The sequence below is a fragment of the Budorcas taxicolor genome, chromosome 9 (assembly GCF_023091745.1).
Source record: "Budorcas taxicolor isolate Tak-1 chromosome 9, Takin1.1, whole genome shotgun sequence".
Lineage (NCBI taxonomy): Eukaryota > Metazoa > Chordata > Mammalia > Artiodactyla > Bovidae > Budorcas > Budorcas taxicolor.
This window is the reverse complement of record NC_068918.1, coordinates 28,155,893-28,164,808: the sequence shown is the minus strand read 5'-3', so window position 1 is coordinate 28,164,808 and position 8,916 is coordinate 28,155,893.

Here is an 8,916-nt window from a genome sequence, read left to right as displayed (position 1 = left end):
TGCCTTTCCAGAGCCAAGGAAGTGATTCTTCGGAAGAAATCACCAGCTGCTAAAAGACATGTTTGTGAGCCAAACTGCTGTCAGTAAGGTAAAGATCAAAATAAACATCTTTCTGAGAAGTCTTTTACATTATTTATGTAATCTTAATGAATCGAATAACTACGATAGTGTGGTCAGTCATCCAGAGCTAGATATTCTGGAGTGTGAAGTCAAGTGGGCCTTAAGAAGCATTGCTGTTAATAAAACTAGTGGATGTCATGGAATTCCAGTAGAGCTATTCAAAACCCTAAAGGATGATGATCTCAAAGTGTTGCACTCAATACGTCCACAAATCTGGAAGACCTAGCAGTGGCCACAGGACTAGTAAAGGTCAATCCTCATCCCAATCCCCAAGAAAGGTAGTACCAAAGAATGTGCTAACCATCAGACAACTGCACTCATCTCCCATGCTAGTAAGGTCACACTTATCATCTTGAATGCTAGGCTTCAGCATTATGTGAAGCAAGAACTTGCAGACATCAACTGGCTTTAGAAAAGGCAAAGGAACCAGAGATCAAATTGCCAACATTTGCTGGATCATAGAGAAAGCAAGGGAATTCCAAAATAAACACCTACCTCTGTTTCATTGACTAAGCTAAGGCCTTTGACTGTGTGGATCATGACAAACTTTGGAAAGCTCTTAAGGAGATGGGAATACCAGACCATCTTACCTGTCTCTTGAGAAACCTATATGTGGGTTAAGAAGCAACAGTTAAAACCCGGCATGGAACAATGATGGGTTCAGGACTGAGAAAGGAGTACAGCAGGGCTGTCTGCTGTCACTCTGTTTGTTTAACCTAGATGCTGAGCACATCATGAGAAATGCACAGCTGGACAAGTTACAGGCTGGAATCAAGACAGGCGGGAGAAACATCAATAATCTCACATATGAAGATGACACCACTCTAATGGCAGAAAGCGGAGAATGGCGAACTAAACAGCCTCTTGATGAGGGTGAAGGAGCAGAGTGAAAGAGCCAGCTTAAAACTAAATATTAAAAAACACTAAGATCATGACATCCGGCCCCATTACTGCATGCCAAATAGAAGGAGGAAAGGTGGAAGCAGTGACAGATTTCCTCTTCTTGGGCTCCAAAATCACTGTGGACAGTGACTGCAGCCACAAAATCAGAAGATGATTGCTTCTTGGCAGGAAAGTGATGACAAACCTAGAGAGTGTGTGTTGAAAAGCAGAGACATTACTTTGCTGACAAAGGTCTGTATAGTCAAGGCTATGGTCTTCCCAATGGTCACATACAGCTGTGAGAGCCGGACTATAAAGAAGGCAGAACACCAAAGAATTGATACCTTCAAGCTGTGGTGCTGGAGAAGACTCCTGAAAGTCCCTTGAATAGCAAGGAAATCAAACCAGTCAATCTTAAGAACTGATGCTGAAACTGAAACTACAGTATTTTGGTCACCTGAGGTGAACAGCCAACTCATTGGAGAAGTCCCTGATGCTGGGAAAGACTGAGGGCAGAAGGAGAAGAAGGCTGAGGATGAGATGGCTGGATGGCATCACCAATGCAATGAACATGCACTTGGGCGAAGTTAGGGAGATGGGTAGGGGTCAGGGAGGCCTGGTGTGCTGCAGTCAATTGGGTCTCAAAGATTCGGACACAACTGGGTAACTGAACAACAATAATAACAACAAAAAATTTAAACATGGCCATTTAGACATCAACAAAATGTTTTACGTACCACAACTTTCTGCTAACTTTACCTCTGAAGAAGTTACGTGCCATACTCTACACCCTGTGATCATTAATTTTACTGCAGCAATTCCTCTTTCTTTCCACCTCCTCCATTGTCATTGGTGGCATTACTTTACCTTGGGTTTCCCTTCAACCACAATGTTTCTTAGCCTCATCTCTAATCCTGGAGTCACTCTCTCACAGTAATTCTTTCCTTCACATACAATACTTTGATCTGCCCTCTTGCTACACACCTGACTCAAGTCATGGCCCTTTAGGCCCCACTGTAGATTATTCAACCTTTTCTACATTTCATTCTTCCAGATTCTCCCATAGGGATTAAGAATAATCTTTCTCATGTCTCTTTTTCATGACATTATCCCTCACTCAGAATTTATTTTTTATTTTTTTATTTTGTATTGGGGTATAGCCAATTAACAAAAAATGTTGTGATAGTTTTAGATGGACAGTGAAGGAACTAAAACATACATATACATGTATCTATTCTCCTCCAAACTCCCCTCCCATCCAGGCTGCCACATAACATCGAGCAGAGTTCCACGTGCTATACAGTAGGTCCTTGGTTATCCATTTTAAATATAGCACCTCACTGAGAAATATACCAACAGCTAACATTCAATCATTTCATGAATCCAAGTTGCTAACCTACTTCTTTAAATTGGAGCTTATAACCATTAGTTTAAGGTTCACGCCAAATGCCACTTCCATTGCAACCCTTTGCTTAACTCGACAGAGGTCTCAGTTCTAGCCAGTTGGTTCCACTCATCCCACCCCATCACTTGACACCCACTCCTGCAATACCAAGCTCTTTGCTCCCTTCCAAACTCCCCCTGGCCTCTCTTCTCCACCTGTCTGTCCTTTTCCTTCATCAAACATTTCTCATACACCATCTTTCTTACAAAGTTTCCCCAAGATACAACCATTTCAGCAATGTCCTCAGCACCTTGTGTCAATATGAACCATTTGTAGACATCAGAAATTGGCTCTGCTCAGTTTCAGAAAATCATGTATAACCACTGTGAGTTTAGTGGGGAAATAAGACAGAATTTCAGTTCCCAAACACCTTTGACAGAATCAAACATGCAGACCAGAATGGCATTCCAGAAGCTTGTTCTTGAGACTTAGGTTCCAGCATAATAATAATGCACAGCACTAAACAGAGGTCAAATTGTGTATATTAGATAATAAAAATGTTTATTTTTCTGTACTTTATCTCTCCCTGTAGAGGATAAGGAATCTATACACTTTCCTTAAGTCCGTGTTCAGCTCCCTTCTGCTTTTGTCTAGGATGAGGTCTGCTGTTGAAGAGTTTATTTTCATTAGGGAGTTGAGTAGGTATATATACTTGGAGAGAGGAAAAGAGGGATTGATGGTGGGGTTCAGATTTACCAATAAATGAGACCAGGTAGCAAAAAGGAAATTCTACCATAATGCTTCTCCCAGCTCCCAAGTCTCCAGGATTAAAACCGTGTGATTCACTGCTTTCTCCCAAGTATGTAACATCAAGAATACCACAAGGGTTAGGATGAAGCTGACCAGAACGCTGGCTCCCAAAAAGATCTTCACTTTTTGCATTTCAAGCCTTTGTTGTTAACTAAAGTTGGCTAGAAGTTTTGGAGTCATGGTTACCCCTCTGCACAGCTGTTCCTTATTTTTTTTTATTACCACCATAGATTCAATCACAAGAGAAAAAGGAAGTTTATTATTTCAAATAGTTTCTTTAAATCTGAAAAACCAGGAAATAAGCCTGCAGTCATAAAAACATATAAATTCAATCATAGCACCTCAGTCAGGAAAAACATCAGGCCTCATGAGCCAAGCAACCTTAGCCTCAATCCCTGCTCAAACACCCCCAACAAACACTCCATCCTAACTACAATTTAAAACCAAACCAAGCTCAGTCACTTATTTGTCTCTGAGCACAAGAGTGGTGTTGGGCTGTAGAGGGTTTCAACTGATAGCAAAAATCCCTTCTCATATCTGAATCCCAGCAAGATGGCTACAGAAAATCTCAGTCTTCAGACAAATATTCTACTTGAAATAAGAAAGCAGGACAATATTTTTGTTTCTAATAAAGTTGCCTGATTTTAATAATAAAGCTCTATACTTAGATTTTTCTCCAATAATATGAGAATGTCAGGGTAACTGACTTCCATTTCCCTGATATTAATGCTCCTAATTCTAATTTCCAGGTCAAAGCATCAAGAGTGAGAGGACATGGAGGAGAATGTCTTGTGGCTTCCTGTCTCCATTAGTCCTCACTGGGACACCATCATGTATCCAGGTGGAAACACATCATACTTATATATGATAGAAACAGTGAAGAGTGAAAATGGATCTCAAAATCTCCTTCCACCATACAAGTTCTAAGTATGTCACATGAAGTGACCTTTTCATACAACATTAGAACACAACACTGTTGGCTGAGCCCAGATGAAGAGTCAGTCTCCTGTTGGAAGCTCAGTCCTAATAATCTGCTACCAGAGACAACCAGAAGGCAGTTATCAGCCCTTATTACTAATGGTTGAATTTGGGTAACTTAAATGGACATTTTATGAGATTCCAATGCAGTCAAATACAGGCATTTTTATTGTTGCAGCTGTTATACTTAAATAATCACAACAGTGAACTCTTCATTTCTCAGCTTCTTGTAAGCCAATCACAGGGCAATAGCTACAACTTCTTTAGACTATCTGCTTTAAGCACGAGATCAAAAATAGAAAAAGTTGCAGGAGAAAAAGAGGAAAGTTTTACTATTATGTTGGGGAGGGAAAAGTAGTCACATTTGCTACATTAAAACTGCATCTTTCTTATGCAGCTGTCTTAGATATGAATATATATGTATATATATATATTTCCATTTTATAAATAGATCTTAAATTGTCTTAAATTTCAGTTGTAACTTCTACCGTTTTGAAAAAGCACTGCCTGGACCAACATCTATGCAACAAAGGCCTGCACCACAAATAGTTCACTGGATTCCCCATGAATCATTTCAGGGCATTCCATTTAAGACACATTCCTGGGACTTCCCTGGTGGTTCAGTCCTTAGGGCTCCACGCGTGCACTGCAGAGAAGGCAGGTTCAATCCCTGGTGGGGGAATTAAGATCCTTCGAGGTGGATGGTGCTGTAAAATAAAATAAAATACACATTTCTACCGGTGTGAGAATCCAGTTATGTCTAGTGACTCCTCACCGACATTTAGGATGAATCTTCACCAGGTGATTGTTTCCAGAGAAAAAGTTCAAGTGGGAAAAAAAAAAAAAGTAAAGGAAAACATTAAGACCAGAGGGCCCAGGTCAGGGCCCTCTCTGTGGCATGTGCAAGGAGCTTGCAGAGAAATGTCTTGTTGCATCTTAGACCCAGAAGCAGCCTGTAAATTTCCCTGGGATACAAAATCATCTGATTCGTGTGGCCAGCTGCCCTTTCCCTTTGCTTTCCCATTCTGGGTCCACTGTTGCACCAAGGTGTCCCCACCTTTCCCTCTACGTGGCTTGTGAGCTCACAAGGCTGGTGTGACTTGTCATAACCCAGAGTAGAAAGTGTCAGAAAAGATAGGAGTTATCAGGTGAGAGCAGCTGGATCCACTTAAAAAGTCCTTATGAGAGATTTTGTTTTTTTTTTAATCTGAGCATTTGCTTTCCCTACCCCCATTTTTAAGTTAATGAATTCTGCCTGTTTGGAGTTCTGGAAAATATGAACAGAATGAGTTAAGTCAAAAGAAAGGTACAACCTTTTGTAAAAGAGTGGGAAATACCACCCGAGAGTGAAGGAATCTCTATTTGTTGAAAGACTGTGAGCTACTGACCTTTCTGGATTCTTAATCTATGCCCTCTTTCCTTTATAATACCTAAACTCATTCATTTTTTTGGTACAGAATACTGTGAGATCGGAGAAGGCAATGGCAACCCACCCCAGTACTCTTGCCTGGAAAATCCCATGGACGGGGGAGCCTGGGTAGGCTGCGGTCCATGGGGTCGCACAGAGTCGGACACGACTGAAGCGACTTAGCAGCAGCAGCAACTATGTGATAGGCCATGCTGATATTCTTTCACACCCCAAAGTTCCTCAAGCTGTCTCTAGAAACACATGTTGAGCAAAACAGTACATGAGAAAGTTCTTCTTATCTATTGTTCACCCCAAAGTAACATCACGCAGGGAGTTAACAATCAGAGGCCGTAAAGGAAAAGCGCATCACTGAAGAAGTCACTCTGAAGAAGTGACTCCAAAGCGTCAGTACGATCTATTGAGGGAAAGGCATTTTCACGAAAAGGTAACTCATTGAATACATCTAGGAATTTGCAAACATATTCTGCTGCTGCTAAGTCACTTCAGTCGTGTGCGACTCTGTGTGACCCCATAGACGGCAGCCCACCAGGCTCCCCCATCCCGGGGATTCTCCAGGCAAGAACACTGGACTGGGTTGGTTGCCATTTCCTTCTCCAATGCATGAAAGTGAAAAGTGAAAGTGAAGTCGCTCAGTCGTGTCCGACTGTTCGCGACCCCATGGACTGCAGCCTACCAGGCTCCCCCCCGTCCATGGGATTTTCCAGGCAAGAGTACTGGAGTGGGGTGCCGGATCACAAAAGCTCTCCTAGGAACTCTCATTACCTTCCAGGGCCCCCACCCCTCCTCCCTGGGGCAACTTCCCAGGAAAGTAACTCTTGGTGTTGATCTCGTGTTCGTTTCTTAATGACCCTAAGGGACTTGGCGACTACTCTGCCAGCAGGCTGGTTGCTCTACAATGCGCGCGAGCAGGTCGCTCCCCCTGCCGCCAAATCTGGAGCTCTGACTTCATTGCGCAGGTATACACTATTGCTCTTCCCCCCGCAAACAAATAACCTCGCTCGGATCTTCTTATTTCCTTCACTGAAGCGGGTTGCCCGTGAGCTTAGTCGCTGATTCTTTTGGAGTTGGCTAGCTGGCTTTTCATCCTTTTCTCTTGTACGTTTGTTTTCTCAGAGCGAACACTTGTGGGGGCCCGCGACTCCACTGATTGAATGACAGGAAACTGGCCACGGCATTCTCTCTCCTGTTCCTGGAGAGTTAGGAAGTCTGGGAATGGGTTTGGCAAGACGGTCCCTCCTACCCTCAACCCTGTTGCTTCTAGTGCTGCCCACTTCTTTCCAGTCACAAGCACAAAAACCCGTATTTATTGCTCTCTGGGCAGCTTCAGAGTCTCCCCCGTCCCCCACGCCAGAGAGTGTCCCCAGGAGCCTTGTTTCTGAAAAAGGGAGCCAAAAGTTGTTGAAGAAGAGACCCAGGGATTCCCAGCCTAGGCTTCTCTTCCAGTTGCCCCTGCTAGCTGAGGGGCCCTGCCAGCCCTCCTCTGAGCTTCAGCTTCCTTCCTGCCAATGCCTTTGTTCATCTGAAGCACCGTTTCCACTGGGAAGCCTGAAATAATTTTTTTTTTTTTCCTAACTATCTCATCTTCTTGACCAGAAGTCTTCCCGTCTTCTTTTCTCTAACGATGTCATCTTCTTTCCGTAACTGGATGCTTGTTTGTTACTGCTTTTCTGGGAGTGTTGGGCTGTGCTGCAGAGACAAGCAGCAAAGCAGAAGGACTGACTAGAGTCGGTGTGGGACCCCCGCGCTAGCGCGCCTCCAGTCACACTTCCCCAAACATGCCCAAATGGTTTCCTTCCAGGCTTTTCACACTTATAGTGCCCATGGCAAGTCTTTAACTTTTAAGTGGATGATCTTTAAAGAAATAAAGAGTTTCACAAAATGGATTAAAGACCTAAATGTGAGACTGGACACTATAAATCTCCTAGAGGAAAACATAAGCAGAAACACTCTGACATAAATCATGGCAACATCTTTTTTGATCCATCTCCCAGGAAATTGGAAATAAAAACAAAAATAAACAAATAGGACCTACTCAAACTCAAAAGTGTTTGCTCAGCAACGGAAACAGTAAACAGAACGAAAGCACAACCCACAGATTGGGAGGAAATATTTGCAAATGATGTGACCGATAAGGGATTAGCTTCCAAAATATACAAACAGCTCATGATGCTTAACAGCATCTAAACAAATAACCCACTCAAAATATGGGCAGCAGACTTAAATAGACATTTCTCCAAAGAAGACACACAGATGGCCAATGGGCACGTAAAAAGATCTTCAACTTCACTAATTAATCAAGAAATGCAAATAAAAACTACAAAGAGATATCACCTCACACCAGCCAGAATAGCTATCATCAAAAAAATCCACAAATTCTGGAGAGGGTGTGGAGAGAAGGGAACCTTCCTACACTATTGGTGGGAATGTAAATTCTTACAGCCACTATGGATTACAGTATGGAGGTTCCTTAAAAAGCTAAAAGTAGAGATACCATATGACCCTGCAATCCCACTCCTGGATATATATCCAGAGAATACCTGAAAGGATAGATGCACCCCAATGTTTGAGCAGCACCGTTTACAATAGCCAAGACATGGAAGCAACTTAATGTCCATTGACAGAGGAATGGATAAAAAAGATGTGGTTCATAGGAATATTACTATATATGTAGTGATATTCAAAGGAATATTACTCAGCCCTTAAAAAGAATGAAATAATGCCATTAGAAGGAACATAGATGGACCTAAAGAATGCCATACTGAGAGAAGTAAGTCAGACAGAGAAGAATAAATAACCCATGACATCACTTATATGTAGAATATAAAAAGAAATGATACAAATAAACTTACAAAATGGAAAGAGACTCACAGACTTAGGAAATGAACTTATGGTTGCCAGAGGGAAGGGATAATGAGGGCATTTGGGATGATCATGTACACACTGCTATATTTAAAATGAATAATCAACAAGGACATTTTTTATGGCACATGGAACTGTGCTTAATGTTATGTAGCAGCCTGGATAGGAACAGAGTTTAGGGGGAGAATGGATACATGTATATATATGGCTGAGTCCCTTCACTGAAACTATCACAACATTGTTAATCAGCTATATCTCAATACGAAAGTTCAAAAACAAAACAAAAAAAAAGAAAAAACAGTTTCAAAGGGTGAACTAAGGGAAAGAACAGTACACTAAATACTTATCCTAAAATAGAAGGGAAAAAGCAGCTGGTCCAAAGTTATTTGATGGATATTCTGTATCCTACCTGCCTGTAACTTTATTCTTGCCCATACCAAGTCCTAATTCAGCC